This window comes from Heteronotia binoei, chromosome 11 (assembly GCF_032191835.1).
Source record: "Heteronotia binoei isolate CCM8104 ecotype False Entrance Well chromosome 11, APGP_CSIRO_Hbin_v1, whole genome shotgun sequence".
NCBI lineage: Eukaryota > Metazoa > Chordata > Lepidosauria > Squamata > Gekkonidae > Heteronotia > Heteronotia binoei.
Window position 1 is genome coordinate 9,099,023 of NC_083233.1, and position 17,004 is coordinate 9,116,026.

Sequence of the window (17,004 nt, forward strand, 5' to 3'; positions counted from 1 at the left end):
TTGACGGATGTGTTGTCCCGCCTCCCCAACACGATAGCAAGAGGGAGGAAGTTATCGACTCATTGTTCACGCCCTCCCAACTAAGTGCATTGGTAACCACGCATGCGCAGAGCCGGAAGGAAAGGGAGCCCCCTGACGGGTTCCTAACCGAACTGAAACAAGCTTTCCTCGACAGTCCCCCGGAGGAGGATTTACAATTAACAAAAGCAGAGGATGCATTTTGGCGCCGAGGGGAGAAACTCTATGTGCCCCCCTCTTTACGTAAACGAGTCATCCAGAGGGTGCACGACTCCAAACTGGGGGGGCATTTTGAGTTTGTAAAGACAGTGCACTTGATTCAGCGACAACTCTGGTGACCAGGTTTACGAACGGACGTGAGAGAATATACAACAGGGTGCTCCACCTGTATCATGGCGAAAAAGAGGGGGGGGGGGGTTGCTGCCGGGACACTTACAGCCTCTTCCCCCCACCTTGAGCCCCTGGGAATGCATATCTATGGACTTCATAACTGACTTATCTCCCTCGATGGGGAAGACAGTGTCAGAACTGGCAACTTTCCTATCTGCTGTTAGCCTATGTGACTCCATATTGTAACCCAATACTAACCCATGCAGCCTTGCCCCAGCAACTAATAAACATTTCTGTGCATTTCAAACAAACTGTGATCACTGAAGGGTGACAGATAGCCTCTGGTCAACATCTGCAGGTGGCTCTTTAAAGCCGAGCCGGGCCGGCTCTCTCAGCAGGATTCCATCCTCCCTCACTGATAACAAACCCTGGGAAACAGACCGTTGTCTCTGGCCGTGTGAAAGATCGTTTTATTGTTGTCACCAGAACCACATAAAGAGTATCCAATGCTAACTTTCGATATCAGTGTTATCCTGTGCCTTCAGCTCTGTAGTTCCCAATAAACGCCTATACTTTGCAACAAGTCCTGGGCCTCGTTTGGAGTTCTTCCAGTTCTGACAGATAGTGATCTGGGTGGTAGTGGACACTTTTTCTAAGCAGGCTCACAGAGTGTTAACGAGCACTACACTGCAAACAAACAGTGAATGTATCAAAGAATACAAACTCCTTCAACAGGATGAACGGCAGATCCCCAATTTGTGTGCGTGCATGTGAAAGTAACTGTGGAAGCAAGATACGTGTCATTTATAAACCTGCATGTATACATGCATATATTAATTGGCATTACTCGTTACATCATTCGCCCTTCTTTCTGACGGCATAAGTTTGCCTATTTAATACATTCGCTACCAGTAGACAGTGTGGTGCTTATTAGAGTTTTGTAGTCTTACTTTTCTAGATCAAATCAAGCCTGGACTCCCTTTAAAAGCTAAAATTACTAACCTGAGGCTAGCTTTCTGTGGTCTCGTGAGAAGACAATAATTCTAGGGAAATGAGGGCAGCAGGAAAAGACGAAGCTCGGCACGAGACGGATTAACTCCACCCAGGAAGCACGAAGGCCCTCAGTTGGCAAGGCCTGAGCAAGGCTCTCAATGAGAGGATCTTTTGGGGGTCACTGATTCCTAGGGTCACCGTAAGTCTGAAGCAGCTTGAAAGCATGAACACACACAGGCAATCCTCCTTCATCTGGCAGAGGTGGCAGATGTCTCCACCATCTTGACGTCCCCTGCCCACAGGAAGCCTGCAGATGTGCTTACTAACCTGCTAATGTCTAACAGGAAGCTGCTCTGGAGCAACAGATTTTTCTTTGCTGCCATCTTGCTTTGTTTAACTGCTTTACTTAACTAGTTTTTAATTACACATTTAATGTATTTTATTTTTTATTATTTTATTTCCTTATCTTCAAACCCCTTCCAACCTTCCCAGCAATTAACACAGAACAATGGTCACATTCAACAGCCAGTTTCCTTATCACTACCCTTCCAGGAAGCCCCACCAAACAATGGGCACATCCACAAACCAATTGCCCTCTCACCACACCCCCTCCAGCCTAGAAATAGCAGCTCTCCAGCAGCCCTGGCCCCACTCAATGCACAGCAGCCAAGAAGGTCTGAGCGTCTGCTCCGGCTGCAACGCCACTGAGGATGTTCTCCGCCGCTGAGAACGAAACGTCTGGAAGGAAAACTTTCTCCAGTAGAACAGGGCACTTGATCCCGAAAGACTCTACAAACCCTAATATTTTATTTTTGTTGGGAGCTGCCATGATGACGACGACGATACGGGATTTACATCCCATCCCATACTTTGAATCTCAGAGTGGCTCACAATCTCCTTTATCTTCTTCCCCCCACAACAAACACCTTGCGAGGTGGGTGGGGCTGAGAGAGCTCTCATAGAAGCTGCCCTTTCAAGGGCAACTCCTACGAGAGCTCTGGCTGATCCAAGGTCATTCCAGCAGCTGCAAGCGGAGGAGTGTGGAATCAAACCCGGTTCTGTCAGATAAGAGGTCGCACGCTTAACCACTGCACCAAACTGGTATAGAGTGCGATATAGGTGCAATAAATAAATAATAAATAAAAGTCTATGGTGTTATTTTCTCTGTGTAGTTATAAACAGAAATAACCTTGGATAGTCTTATTTTGCTCTTTGATATTGGTTCCTAGTGTATTCATTGGTTTTAATTCTCTGCTTTTCGCTGCTAAGCTTCGGGGGTTTCTTCATGTATTCATTTAGATATCTGTTTATTTAAAACGATTACAAGCTCGCCCTCCTAACAAATCTGGACCAAAGCAAGTAACAACCATGTCACAACAAACAATAAATATAAAATATATTAAAACGGCATCAAAATAACCTATGTAAGAATACCTTGTTCATAGCTGAAAAACATTTTTTATTTTTGCCCAGAGTCAAAATGCCTGGAGAGTTCTAGCTATATCTGTTTGGCAGCTTTGCTCCAAAGCCGGCCGCGTACAATATCTGGATGCCACTTATCCATGCCATACCATTTCTAATGTATGTCACTGATCTGCAGATGCACATTGATGGACACAGCTGGAAAGATTTGGCACAAAGAGTCGCCAGTCCAGTTTATGCCACAGAGGAATGAAAGCGGCCCATGGAGGGGTGATGAGGAATCCAACCACCGGACTTGTCACATCTCTCCTCTCATAGTGAAGATCCGTCCTCCAAGCCTGAGCCCACCCAGCTATTGCCCATTTCTGAAGGCTCTGCTCCATATGCTGCATTCACTCCCTCCGCAATAATCCTCTCCTCCCTTGACTGAAAGCCAAAAGGGTGTTTGTTCTTTTGCCTAAAGGTGCCCTAGAAAACCCGAGCTGTCCTGCAATCTGTTTTCATCTGTTCAGAATATACCTCAGCAGCTGCAGCATGCAAAACGGCAGGCTGGGCGCTGCATGGCGCCTTTGTATTCACGGGCACGCATTCCTATGCGCCGATCGTGATGCATCCACCCCCGCACAGAGGCTGAACTGCCAGAAACTCAGCAAAGGGCTGAGCCCTAATGAATGACAGCATTTGAGATGGCATCCCTAAAAGGCAAAAAAAAAAAAAAAAAAGAGGGGGGAGATCATGATTTTCCAGAGGTGAGGAATCCTATAAAAAAGGATCTCTGAGGCTGCTTTGGGTTTTAAAAAATGTAGGGGTGGGGGTGGGGGCACAGATCTCCATGATACAGGTCTCAAATCTCCTGGGTTTCAACCAGGACAGAAGCACAACAAACTTCTTCCAAAGCAGGCCTGACTTTAGAAACTCTTCCCCCTGTCCTCCCCCCCCCCACCCCCAATCCCAGCCCTACAGGAAAGGAGCAGGAGGCAAGGCGAGCTCCAGAGGGGATGCAGCATATCTTAATAATGCTCTCGTTTTTGAAAGGTGGAACCAGCAGGTGGGGGAGGAAAGGAACAAAAATATTCTTGTGCCTTGATGGGTAAGTACAGAGTGCAAAGCAGCTTTCAATCGCCAGCTTCCTTTCTGTCGACTGCAGCAAAGGGAGAAAGTAAGAAAAAAACAATACCCCAAACTCTTCATTAGCATTTGCTGCCCGAGTTGCAAAAAAATCACAACGAATAAGAAAAGTACATAAATTATACTCTGCACTAAAATATATTTTAAGAAGCGTTCAACTTGCGCAACTGAAATTACTGGAAGCAAGAAACTGGTGCTGCATTTATTTCTAGAGTGTACCTTCGGAAATGGCTGCGTCCTTTTAATTTGCAAAAGGCTCCATCAGTTTCTCTTTTCTACAGTGTGTGTTCAGCTGCTTTTCCCGTTGATGATTATATTTTGCTAAACAACATTCCTTTTATTACTGTGCCAGTGTTTCCCCTTCCTACAGAGAGTTTTAAAGGTCAAGAAATTGGAGATTTTAGAGCCAGCCCACCTATTTCCCGAACAGTGGCTTTAAAGACACAGTGAACAGAAAAGAGCCTATTTTCAAAATTAAGCAGAAAAGCTGCACAACGAACGCCTCTTTCAGCCTCTTTAGGCCAGTACAAGGAGACCTTCGTCACTTGTGGAAAATCTACAGAAGTGAAAGAGAAAAAAATAGACCAGTACAAAACCCCACAAGGTAGCTAAGGAAGCAGAAATATGGCTTGAGAGATCTTTTTTTTCTGTACAATTTCTGGGATTCACTGCACATTTCGTACGTGGTCCAAAATAAACTTGGATTTGACACCAAGTGGGAGGGAACAAGAGCCAATTCCATCTCCCTGTGAGAACATTTGTACCATGTACATGGCAAACACATGTTGATTACATTTCCAGGGTAGATACTTGATGAGTAACACGTGAAATGCCCTTCTCTGGTTCATGCCAGGGTGTATATAAAGCCAAAACTGGCTATTACACAGGTGGCTGAAGCTAGTTCCTTATTCCCAGTTCCTTTTCCCTTCCTTATTCATGACTTATTCGTGGACTAAACCAAAAACATGGGGATGTATGATATATGTTGATCTGAACCTTATTTTGGGGTTCAGAGTTTCAAACCCTCCTCAGTGTTTTTAGTTGAAGTTCCGAATAAGTCACAAATAAGGAACTGGGAATAAGGAACTAACTTCAGCCTCCTCTATTAGACACATATCCCCCCCCCACCCACCCCAATCCCTTTTTGCCCCAAGCAGCTGAGCCTTAAGAGGCCAAAAGTGTCAGTGGAGGAGAAGGCGATGCCTGACCCTTTTCGCTTTATGTATTTTTCCACTTGGAATGGCTCCCCCAGCCACATAATTTTCCTGGGTGAAGAACACAGGCTCTCGTTTATTTCCCCCCAGGGAGAAAAGCAGATGGGTGGGTTGGGGATGACTTTGGTCATCAGGAGAGGAAAGGGTTCAATAGCCTCTTTACCCATCCCCAATTCTTTCCTTAAACTTGCAGCCTTCTCCAACAGTGCTTTGGGTTGGAGGGGGAGTTTAAGAGTTGTGAGCATTGCAAGCCAGCAACAATCACTGTGGATTCAAAGGACAGGGAAGGGCTGTGGAAGGATTCCCCCTGGGTGGAGGCTGGGGCAAGACACTTACTTATCCAGGCAAGATAGACCTTTCCCCTCCTGGATCTGGGACACCATGACAACAAAATGACAAGCTGGACCCAGAAGCAGCAGCGGCGGCCTGGGCCCAAGAAGCTGGGTTGCCAGCCTCCAGCCAGGGCCTGGTGATCTCCGAGAACCACAACTGATCTCCAGATGACAGAGATCCATTTCCCCAGAGAAAACAGCTGCCTTGGAGGGTGGACTCTACACCACTGAGGTCTCTTCCCTCTCCAAACCCCTCCTTATCCAGGCCCCCCCCCCCCGATATCCAGAAATCTCCCAGCTGGGAGTTGGTAACTCTAGCAGGAAGTGACGTCATTCATCTTCCCTGGCCACTGGCGGCCGAAACATCCTCCTCCTCCAGAATGACAGACACAGCAGCAGGTGCTGCAGCAGGGCAGGTGCAAAGGGCAGGGTCAGGATGCTTTCAAATTTAACACCCCTCCGGAAATCCCTGTTACAAGTTTGCTTTTAATAATAATAATAATAATACTTTTTATTTGTATCCCGCCCTCCCCGCAAGGGCAGGCTCAGGGCGGCCCACAACATTTGAATACAATACAATAAAATTATAAAATTATACATAGTACTTACATTTATAGTTATAAAATCGACATAAATCCATTTACAAATTGTATTAAAACTAATTAATTGTGGTGCTGTATCTTAGATCTTTAATACATTCTGTGGCTAAAAACATATCCAGCAGCATTTCCTTAGCTCAGCATTAGGTGAAGGCTGTTTTAAAGAGGTAGGTCTTGCAGGCCCTGCGGAATTGATCTAAGCATCGCAGGGCCTGTACCTCCTGCGGGAGTTGGTTCCATAATAGTGGGGCTGCAATTGAGAAGGCCCGATCCCGGGTGGTCTTCAATCTGGCCTCCCTTGGCCCGGGGATATTCAGCTGGTTCTTCCCTGCTGACCTCAGCGCTCTCTGGGGCTCATATGGGGAGAGACGGTCCCTCAGGTAGGCAGGTCCTCGGCCATATAGGGCTTTAAAGGTAATGACCAGCACCTTGTAACGGACTCGGTACACTACTGGCAGCCAGTGCAGTCCGCGCAGCCCCGGCGGTATGTGCTCCCGTTTTGGGAGTCCCAATAACAGCCTAGCTGCCGCGTTCTGCACCAGCTGCAGCCGCCAAGTTCGGCACAGGAGCAGCCCCATGTAGAGGGCGTTGCAGTAATCCAATCTCGAGGTGACCGTAGCATGGATCACCGTTTTCCTAGCGCAGAGCAAACCTGCAATTCTTTGCACCATTTTCTGCTTCGCCTCAAGAGCGTGCATTTCAATAGTATTTGTCCGTGAATGAATTATACATTTCTAGGCATAAATAATGTACATTGTACATAAAAATACCGTATAATCTGTGTACTAAAAACATACAACGTGCATACAAAATACAACTGACTATCCAAAAGGAACACTGCAAGGCAGAGATCCCAAGCCACTGAAGAGTAAAAGGTAAATGACAACAAAAAGAAACGGAATAAGGGACATTCACGCCAAGCCAGGCATTTGGATGGGAGGTCAATGGAAGCACCAGGCACTCGGTTCACTGGACAGCTTGCTCAACCAGCATGCTGGCTGAGTGGCTCAGGACACCACAGTCACTTGCCCACAAACTGGACAAAAGCTTTCTTAACTGGCATCCAACTAGCAAGCTCAGTTCCCCACGGCTGCCTTTTAAGAGAGCAGATATTTTGTCTGAAGAATAACTTCCAAACTGATCTGCACTTCAAACAGAAACTGGGGAGAATGAAGGAACATAGAGATCCTGTTCCCTAGAGACACTAAAGCACACTTTCAGCTGGAATTCTTCCAGCTTTGCTTGAGATGTGACACGAGGCTGGGGGAAGCCACCAGCAGCCCTATTCTGAGCAAGACTTCTCAGGATCCTATTGAAATCTAGTTCCTTGGATGGCACTGTGCACAAGTCTCACATTTGAGTGAAATTTCACTGGGTATGTTATATATTAATGTTCAACACTGACAAATAGGACAGGGAATCAAGGTATGACTAAAAACAAGTTCTGTCAACTAACAGTGTAGCCCTAAGTAGAGTTACATTCATCTAAGCCAATTTATTTCAAAGGACTTAAGAGTGTAAAACTCTGCTTTGGATTGCACTGTAAATAGCCATGAAAAAGACAGGGCTTCTTCTGTTGTGGCACCTCCTCACAGCCAGTTTGGTGCAGTGGTTAAGTGTGTGGACTCTTATCTGGGAGAACCGGGTTTGATTCCCCACTCCTCCACTTGCACCTGCTGGAATGGCCTTGGGTCAGCCATAGCTCTGGCAGAGGTTGTCCTTGAAAGGGCAGCTGCTGTGAGAGCCCTCTCAGCCCCACCCACCTCACAGGGTGTCTTTTGTGGGGGGAGAAGATATGGGAGATTGTAAGCCGCTCTGAGTCTCTGACTCAGAGAGAAGGGCGGGGTATAAATCTGCAGTCTTCTTCTTCTTCTACTACCCTGCTGCCAAGCTCAAAGAGTTTTCGCTATTCGGTGAAAACATTTTCTTTTTCATGCGTTCTCTATGATTCACCGCACTGTCTACCTGAAGTTTTGCCGCTTCAGTCCGTGTTGCCATTTTATGATAACAATTGTAGTGCTGTTTTTATTGCTGGCCACATCATGACAATCAGTTTTATTGTTCCAGTCGGATAAGATTGGAAGCTGCCTCAGCAGACTAATTAGAGGACGGGGTGTGATTATTTTAAATAAATCCTGTAAATATAAATAAACAAATTTAAATTAGCTGGGTCAGAAAAAAAAAATCCCTCTCAGGAGAAATCCCGACAGCTTGGCAAAAGAGAAGGTTTCCCTAAACTGGAAACACATTTTTTTACTTTTCACACAAGAGGAGTAAACGCCTCCAGCTTCAAGCCTCTGTTCTTCCTGTGCAGCCTAGAGGTCTCCTGGAATCACAACTGACCACCTATAAGGGCTCCCTGTCCTTTTGAGAGTGGGGACATCCTTCTGTCACCTGAAAAGGGCTACATCTGGACTGTGCAAGAGCAAGAATAAACCCACCTCATACATTTCTCCACGAGTCACTCTTTTGAGCAAAGCCATGCTAATTGAAGTGAGTATGTCCAGACCACTGACTCATGCAGAAAGACAACACAAGGCCTCTTCTGAGATACATAATCATGCCTGTGTTTCTGTACTGGAAGAGACTGAATGTCAGGCGTCTTGAACCTTTTTGAACCTGTGGGTACCTTTGGAATTCTGACACAAGAGTACATCCACAAAATGGCCACCACGGGAGGTGGAGGCATGCACGCGCACACACACACACACACAAAGACCAACTGCAGGGGTCAAGAGGATCCATTTTAAAAAGTGCACTTGGAAAGAGGACTGCGAGAAAGAGAATGGAACCAATACTGAGGTAGCACTGCCACCAAAACTCCATTCTTGTAATCTGCACAGCCAATCAGATCTCCAGTGACCAAACAGAAGCCGCAAGGCAGGAGACCCACCTGGCCAAGTCACTTTCTAAAGACACTTGATGCGGAACAAGAAAGGTGTCTGTGGGCACCTGGAGGCCACGGGCACCATGCTGGGAACCCCTGATAGTAGTGGAGTGACTCATACAGAGATGTTGCAGGCAGCCTCTTCTGGGTGGCTATTTTGGACTCATAGGCGCCTTTAATTATTTAATCCATCCATTTCTTGCACCAGCTTAATGGCATGTGAATTACCGCTGCATGCACTTCCTCATACATGGACTCATATGGGGCTGTTGGGTATTTTGCTGGCCTTGATTTCTGGCATTATGAGCACATCAACGCTGAAGCAGAACAAGCAGGGCAAAAAACAAATGAACTGAAATCCCAAGAAACAAAACCCTTGTTCTCCCCCCACCTTTGCATCCAGTTATATAAGAACTCCATCTACTGACTACTAACACTTTGTTCTTTTCCTAGGATAGTACAGCTGAGAGTCAGTTTAATGTCTTGTGTGCCAATTCTGCAGAAGCAGAAATGAAGCACGAAGAAATCCGCCTGTCAGCTCCTGTTTTGTTATATCCTGGTGCATCGAAGGTGGAACGGGGAGTCAGGCAGCCGAGCCCTGCGCTGCTTCCTCGACAACACTGAACCCACCTGCAGCAAAGTCAGGGACAGACGGAACTCCCATTGCTAAGGGTACACCAAGGGCTTTTGCCTGGATGGCTCTGAGCAAGCCCTTTTAAACCTAGCGACAAGGTGAAGGACGACGACTGCAACGAGAAAGGGAAGAATGACTCCCCTGGGAGGCACTGGGAAGTGACGCTTCCGGGCTTCATCTGAGGCAGGCTTCGTGCAGGTCTAGCCCAGAGACCAGCATTTGATTGACAGTGTCCTGGATTAGCTGGCTCTGATGCTGCCTGAACCTCCTTTCCAGAATCAAAGACCAGAATGCATAAAGTGAGAAGAAAAGAGGCCCAGACAGCATAATAATAAGAAGAAGATATTGGATTTATATCCCACCCTCCTCTCCGAAGAGTCTCAGAGCGGCTCACAATCTCCTTTCCCTTCCTCCCCCACAACAGACACCCTGTGAGGTAGATGAAGATATTGGATTTATATCCCACCTTCCACTCTGAAGAGTCTCAGAGCAGCTCACAGTCTCCTTTACCTTCCTCCCCCACAACAGACACCCTGTGAGGTAGATGAAGATATTGGATTTATATCCCGCCCTCCACTCTGAAGAGTCTCAGAGCAGCTCACAATCTCCTTTACCTTCCTCCCCCACAACAGACACCCTGTGAGGTAGATGAAGATATTGGATTTATATCCCACCTTCCACTCTGAAGAGTCTCAGAGCAGCTCACAGTCTCCTTTACCTTCCTCCCCCACAACAGACACCCTGTGAGGTAGATGAAGATATTGGATTTATATCCCGCCCTCCATTCCGAAGAGTCTCAGAGCGGCTCACAATCTCCTTTACCTTCCTCCCCCACAACAGACACCCTGTGAGGTAGATGAAGATATTGGATTTATATCCCACCTTCCACTCTGAAGAGTCTCAGAGCAGCTCACAGTCTCCTTTACCTTCCTCCCCCACAACAGACACCCTGTGAGGTGGGTGGGGCTGGAGAGGGCTCTCCCAGCAGCTGCCCTTTCAAGGACAACCTCTGCCAGAGCTATGGCTGACCCAAGGCCATGCCAGCAGGTGCAAGTGGAGGAGTGGGGAATCAAACCCGGTTCTCCCAGATAAGAGTCTGCACACTTAACCACTACACCAAACTGGCACAAAAGGAGCCATGAAGACCAGATCAACGGTCCAGCTAGTCCAGAACACTGTATTACACAGTGGCCCTGGACGGCCAAACAAACAAGGCGAGAACTTCCTGTGATGCTAGTAGCCATTCATGGACCTCTTCTCCTTGACTTTGTCTAACCCCCTGTCCGTGCTTGGGACCATCACTAGATCCACTGGCCGTGAATTCCACAGTTTAATTTCTTATTGAGTGACGAAGTATTTCCTTTTGTCTCTCCTTCAGGATGCCAAACCATGATTTGCTCTAACCAAGATTAATAAATGAAAATGTGGTTTGAATTTCCAAATGGACAAGAGGCAAACCATGGCTTAGTTTGGCTTGTTTGCTTCCCTGGCCCTCTCAATACTCCATAGCCATCAGAAAGGTGGAGGCAGAAGAGCAGCTAAAGCCACAGGCTGATGCTCCGGATATTACGATTCAGTTCAGATGTCACACCAAGCCATGCACAAAAAGGGGAGGGGGGCTTTAATTCTCCCATCCCTGGATGCTTTTGCCTATGGAGACTGCCTTCTCTGCACTGTTACTAGTCTTTGAAGAGAAATGAAAAAGGGCACTCATCTGTTTTCATCTTCCAAGTCTAACTGCAGTCTTGAGAAGGAAGGGGCGGGAGAATTAAAAATCCCTCTCCCTTTCCTGCATGGCCATGCCTGACAATTGTTTAGTTCAGGGATCTCCAATAATTTTGAGCTTGTGGGCACCTCTGGGATTCTCACACAGCATAGCAGCTTCATCTACAAAATAGCTGCCATAGGAGGTAGAGCCAGCCACAAAATGGCTGCTGCAGCTTACATTCAGTCACTCAGTGAAGATACTGCAGCTACTACCAATAGCCAATCAGAAGATTTGCTGGGCAAAAGCCGCTCTTGAGCTGCTCACTGTCTCTCAGTGGCACAAGGAAAGGTGTCCGTGGGCACTATGCTGGGGATCCTGGTTTAGTTTTTTTTAAATGCTGAGTAAAGCCCATCACAGATCTTGCAAGGTCTGTTTGGACTCTGAATGAAGTCACAGAGTGCTTGGCCATGTGCAGATACCCTTTTATCACTACAGATGCCCAGAACCAGCCAATCTCCCACTGAGACTACAAAGCAGTGCCCTGGGCCAGCCTCCCACTCTCTCACACACCAGCTCACGCAGAGGGCGTTTTCGCACTCACGTTCAGCCGGCGCGACCCCCGTCTTCACCGCGCAGGATCTGTGCGGATTTCGCACTAAATGCCGCGGAGCAGCCGGAAGAGCCGGAAACTCCCGTCACAAAAGCCGCGCAAACAGAAACTGCTTTTTGGCGGTTTACGTTTGAGCGGCTTTTGCGCCCGGAATTTCCGGCGCAAAAGGCTGCTCCACGGCATTTAGTGCGAAATCCGCGCAGATCCTGCGCGGTGAAGAGGGGGGTCGCGCCGGCTGAAGGTGAGTGCGAAAATGCCCTGAGAGTTGTTCACACCAGCATGTGCCAATATCCAAGGGACAGCTGGGTGGCATCAACACCACCAGCAGCAGTAGCAGCGAGGGGCGGATCCTGCCCCCATCCTACCACTCCTCTGTACAAAGCTTAGCGTCTTCATCTTAAAATCACTCTTGTGCTGAAAGAACAGCCACCACCTAAGTCGGAGGAGGTTTCCTTGGGATGGACGAAAGCTCCTTGGAGGACGGAGCCTCCATTGTGACCATGACAGATGAAAGGAAATGGTTCTTTACTCAGTGAACAAGTCACGTGTGGAATTCACTGCTGGCAGATACAGTGATGGCTATGAGCAGAGGTGGCTTTAAAAGCAGGTTAAAAAGGTAAAGGCAGTCCCCTGTGCAAGCACCAGTCATTTCTGACTCTGGGGTGACGTTTTCACAGCAGACTTTTTACAGGGTGGTTTGCCATTGCCTTCCTCAGTCATCTACACTTTCGCCCCAGCAAGCTGGGGACTCATTTTACCGACCTCAGAAGGATGGAAGGCTGAGTCGACCTCAAGCTGGCTACTTGAACCCAGCTTCCTCTGGGATCGAACTCAGGTTGTGAGCAAAGCTTAGGACTGCAGTACTGCAGCTTTACCACTCTGCGCCACGGGGCTCTTAAAAAGCAGGTTAGACAGATTCATAGATGAGAAGCCCAGCAGCATTTACCAGCCATGGTGACAGGCAGTCTCTGAATCCCAGTGTCAGGAGGCAATGTCAGGGGGAGACCTTGGTCTTCATGCCCTGTTGCTGGCCCTCCAGAGGAACCAGTTGGCCACCCTGTGAGACAGGATCTTGGACTGGGTGGATCCTCACTGGTCTGGTCCAGCAGGGCTCTTCTAATGTTCTTTAAAGCCACTGTAGGATTCTACCTTGTCAATGCACAAATACATATCACTCACTCAAGACACTGTGCACTGTGAAGAGGTGTTACATAGCAGTTGAGACAGTGAGCTATCAAATGCTCAGCCCAGATGTCACCCCAGGCACAAACCTAGCCTGACGCAAGCTACTGCTGCTTCCTTCTCAGCTCTCGGTCTGGAACATGGGGTCCTACCTTACCTGATGGGTTGTCTTAATCATTATTAATAAGATAAGGCTCATGAGCCAAGAAGACTTCAAAAGCAAGTGCACAACTAGTGACAGTTATGTAGGTGTGCCCCACAGAGAAGCCGTCAGCCCATGCAGACTATCTGTGTTTCACTGGGGGCACCGTGTGCTCTGAAAGTCTGAACTGGGCCAGACAGCATTGAAAGAAGATGAAGTGGGAAAACTGAGGTCAAGCAAAAAACCACAAAGCTCTCCCTCTCTCTTCTCCTCGTTTAAGGGATGCCCAAATGCTGGAGCAAATGTGGAATCTGCAAGGCCACAAGCGGCAGGTATCCCTGGCGGAAGATGTTTCACATTCGTTTTCACTCCTGTACTCACAATTTTTGCTCCGCTACTTTTGGTTATGGCTTTTTGCTGTTTTGAATCATCCTTATAAAAGGAAATCAATAAAAACGCATGGCTATAAAGGCAGGCAGTGGTTTGCAAGGGAGCGGAAAAGAACTTGCAAGAGATTTCACTTTTCCGAATTTAACTCCCCCTGCCCAGGTTTGGTTTTGTCCCACTGTTAACTGCTGATCAAACAGACTTGGCAACAATTCAAAGAGAAGATCCTGCAAAAACTGGGCTACCAGAAGCAAATGGGGATGGGGGGGGGAGTGAGCATCCTTGCTGGCCCCAGCCACCTTTTGGTCTTCTCCAGGTTCCACCCACATCCTCTGCATTTCAATATTGCTATTAGTTTCCAGAAAAATAAAGGGAACAGGGAAAGAGGGAAATAGAATTAGATATAGACATCAGTATCATTGTAATTTAGCCTGTATAGTCGTACTTCCTTAAAATCACACCTTATCAAATATTATTATCACTTTGCTCTGTATCCACACACTCTTTGTAAAACATTCTAACGATTGTAAGACTTATTAGTTAGGTTTAGTTAGCTTTACATTTCAAATATATGTGACGTTATAATATTCATTACAGAAGAGAGGGGTAAAAGTTAACAACAGAGAATCTTAGGTATCTAACCATACCCAAAGTTTTCTTGCTTCTTCCTTAGATTACCCGGCAAGCAGCTGGGATAAATAGTCCATCTCAGCCGTTTCCAGTATCTTCTCCACCAAGTCCAATCTCGTGGGGATTTCCTGTAGCTTCCATTTCTGTGCCAAAAGGATTCTGGCTGCTGTGTTAATATGCGCCAATAAATGTCTCATCTCTTTCGTATAGTCATTAGGATATATACGCAATAAAAACAGTTCTGGTTTAAACGGAATCTGTGTCTTCAGGATTTTCTGTAATAGTTCATCCACCATCTTCCAGTAGCCTTTCACCACCTCACAAGTCCACCACATGTGGTAGAAAGACCCAACATGCTTATTACATTTCCAACACTTATTTGACGTATTAGAGTACGTTTCAGAAAGTTTTTGTGGAGTTACATACCATCTATAAAACATCTTATACAAGTTTTCTTTAAAAGCTACTGACTTAGTTAATTTAATATTAAGTTTCCATAACTTCTTCCATTCTTCTAGCACGATGTTGTGGCCAACGTTCTTAGCCCATTGGACCATACACTCTTTTACAGTCTCATCTTGCATCTTCATCTGTAGTAAATATGAATATAAGTTGGAAATTAACTTTTCTTGAGGTCACAAGAAGATTTTATCAAATGGATATTGATCCATATTAAAATCTATTGTCTTATCCTTGGCATACCTGGATTCTACTTGTGTTCTCAACCACCAACTCATTTTGATATCATATGAACATATGAAGCTGCCTTATACTGAATCACCCTTGGTCCATCAAAGTCAGTATTGTCTTCTCAGACTGGCAGCGGCTCTCCAGGGTCTCAAGCGGAGGTTTTTCACGCCTATTTGCCTGGACCCTTTTTTTGAGATGCCGGGGATTGAACCTGGAACCTTCTGCTTCCCAAGCAGATGCTCTACCACTGAGCCACCGTCCCTCCCCATGTTTTCCATATCCATGTTTTCCAATTCTTCCTTAGTTTTCAATTGATTATTTTTTTCCCAACAATTCTTCATATCTGTAATTCTGGTTTGGTTTTATAAGATTTGGAGGCATAAATACTTCTACCGGTGACACTGGTCTTGGAATTTTCTGATAAATTTTTGGCTTTAGCCAAGTCCATGTGCGGTACAGGGATTTCTGTAACTCATGATTTTTAAAGTATGAATGACCTTCTAGTCTTTGGTACCATGAATATGCATGCCAACCCATAGTGAGATCATGGCCCTCTAACATCAGCTGTCTTCTATCATTCAAAAGGACCCAATCTCTTACCTAGGTCAACACCAAAGCTCTATAATACAATTGCCAATCAGGTAGACCCAAGCCCGCTCTTGTTTTAGAGTCTTGTAATGTCTTCAATTTAATTTTTGTTTTTTTCTTTTGCCAAATGAATTCAGAGACCATTTTATTCAATTCCTGAAAAAACACATTAGTTAAACGCACTGGTATGGTTTGGAAGAGGAACAACAGTCTTGGCAAAATATTCATTTTTACTGAAGCAATTCTTCCCATTAAAGATAAATTCAAATCTTGTCACTTCCCAAGGTCTTTTTTAATCTCTTTAAGCAATTTATCATAATTATCTACCTTTAGATTACTGCATTTATTTGTAATATGAATGCCCAGGTACTTTACTCTTTTCTCATGAGAGAATCCTGATTTTTGTTGAAGAAGTTGATTTTGTTCTATCGTCATATTCTTGGTTAGAAATTTTGTTTTGTGATAATTTATCTTCAATCCTGCCCAGAGATCAAATTGATTAATCTTGTTCAGCAGATGGTCAATAGAATCTGTTGGCTGCTCTAATCTAAAAACTAGATCATCCGCAAAGGCCCTCAGTTTGTATAGTTCACCCTTAATTAGGGCTCCCTTGATATTTGAATCTTCTCTTATCTCTGGTTATTCAATATCTCTAGACACAAAATAAGCAGAAGTGGTGATAGAGGGCAACCTTGTCTTGTCCCTTTTTGGATAGCAATTGCTTCTGTTAGTTCGCCATTCGCCATCACCGTAGCCCTTTGTGATGAGTATATTGATTGCATCGATCTCAAGAAGTTCTCACCACACTCCATATTCTTTAGTTGTTGTAGCATGAATTGCCAACGGACGTTATCAAAGGCCTTCTCTGCATCCAGACAAATTAATGCCAATTGTTTCTCTGGATGGTTCTCATAGTATTCCATTATATTACATATTGTTCTGACATTATCTTTCAGATATCTTCTGGGCAAAAATCCTGACTGATCTTGATGAATCGTGTTCAATAATACTTTCTTTAGACGTTGTGCCAATATTGAAGCAAAAATTTTGTAATCCACATTTAAGAGAGAAATTGGTCGAAAATTCTTTATGTATTTCAGATCTGTGCCCTCTTTAGGAATTAAAGATATTGTGGCTTCTTGCCATGAGGCTGGAAATTGGCCTTCAATTTGAATCTTTCCTATAAGTGATTTAAATGGTATCAACAAACAATCTTCAAAAGTTTTATAGAACTCTGCAGGTAAACCATCTGGTTCCGGAGATTACCATTCTTTTGTGATGTAATTGCGTCTCCAATTTCCTTTACTGTTATTGACTCATTTAATGTTCTTCGTTGATCTTCTGTAAATTTATTAAGATTATTCTTCAATGTACTCTTCCAGAGCTTCCTTTTGAACTTGCTTGGCTTCATATAATCTTTTGTAAAATTGCTCAACAGTTTGGCAATTTCTCTTTGTTATTTTCATCTTTCAATACTGGAATTATTCTTTTTCCATTCTCTTTTCTCAAT

At 45.5% G+C, this 17,004-nt stretch overlaps 1 protein-coding gene across 8 annotated transcripts in view; it reads right to left on the minus strand.

Annotated features, from left to right (window-relative positions):
• ARHGEF9 (Cdc42 guanine nucleotide exchange factor 9) overlaps window positions 1-17,004 on the minus strand; it is a 497,418-nt gene that overhangs the window by 117,049 nt on the left and 363,365 nt on the right. Inside the window, exon 1 of one of the 8 annotated variants that reach the window (XM_060249030.1) lies at window positions 4,111-4,260. The exons of the other annotated variants lie outside the window; for them this stretch is intronic. The gene's annotated coding sequence lies outside the window, so the exon portion shown is untranslated. Of the gene's footprint in view, window positions 1-4,110; window positions 4,261-17,004 lie in introns of those variants that run through there. 8 annotated transcript variants of the gene reach the window in all.